The sequence below is a fragment of the Pinus tabuliformis genome, chromosome 4_2 (assembly GCF_031772625.1).
Source record: "Pinus tabuliformis cultivar Carrire ecotype Pingquan chromosome 4_2, CPIR1, whole genome shotgun sequence".
Classification (NCBI taxonomy): Eukaryota; Viridiplantae; Streptophyta; class Pinopsida; order Pinales; family Pinaceae; genus Pinus; species Pinus tabuliformis.
Genome location: NC_142304.1, coordinates 1,178,070,750 through 1,178,071,696, shown reverse-complemented (window position 1 = coordinate 1,178,071,696; position 947 = coordinate 1,178,070,750). Strand labels below are relative to the sequence as shown.

At 35.3% G+C, this 947-nt stretch overlaps 1 non-coding gene across 1 annotated transcript; it reads left to right on the top strand.

Moving 5' to 3' along the window:
- Positions 1-863: 863 nt before the first annotated feature.
- TRNAY-GUA (transfer RNA tyrosine (anticodon GUA)) lies at positions 864-947 on the top strand. The gene has a single exon. It is a non-coding gene; the product is annotated as a tRNA-Tyr (tRNA).

The following is a 947-nucleotide window of genomic DNA, read 5'->3' as shown; positions in this document are numbered from 1 at the left end:
CATCTTCATCTCCAGGGGCTCGGAAAGGCACTTTTGGAACACCAACGGGCATTTGTTTTAATGGAAAGAAGTGAAGCACTATACTCTAATATGGGAACGTAAAGTATATGAAGTTGTGTAACATATGAACTCTGGATGGATGGTATAGGGGAGGTTTTGAACCTATCTGGAAATAGAGCTTTAGATGGATCAAAGATCCATGTAAAAGATCCTTCCATTATTCGAGTTGATAATGTAACGAATCACACTTTTACCGCTAAACTATACCCGCCACGATCCGATTGTAACATACGGATCGATCTTTTGTCCAACCAACCCATTTATATTTTTTTGAGTCTTTTCCGGATAACTTCGATCAGAGAACGATAAGCCCCATTCACTATTTAAATTATTTAAATAATTTAAATTATTTAAATTATTTAAATTATCAAAATTATCAAAATTATTTAAATTATCAAAATTATCAAAATTATTTAAATTATCAAAATTATCAAGTATGAAACGTTTTGTATAATTTGAGTCCATAAAGTCTTTTTTATCGGAACTGGGCCGATGGATCACAAATATAGATTCCGTAAATTGCTTTAGAGTTGTTTTAGTTGCAATATTTAATTTCTGAAGGGACTCCATTTTATCGATAGGCAAGTTTATTGAAAAAAACCTTGAGGAAACCAAGAATTCTTGTAATATTATTGACAACTTCCCGATCACTTTCATATTATAAAGAATAGATTGGTGGCCCCTATCGTCTAGTGGATCAGACATCTCTCTTTCAAGGAGGCAACGGGGATTCAACTTCCCTGGGGGTACCATGATCCATTCGTTAGGTATCCTAAATAATTTTAAATTACTGTCTTGTTCCTGGGTCGATGCCCGAGTGGTTAATGAGGACGGACTGTAAATCCGTTGGCAATATGCCTACGCTGGTTCAAATCCAGCTCGACCCA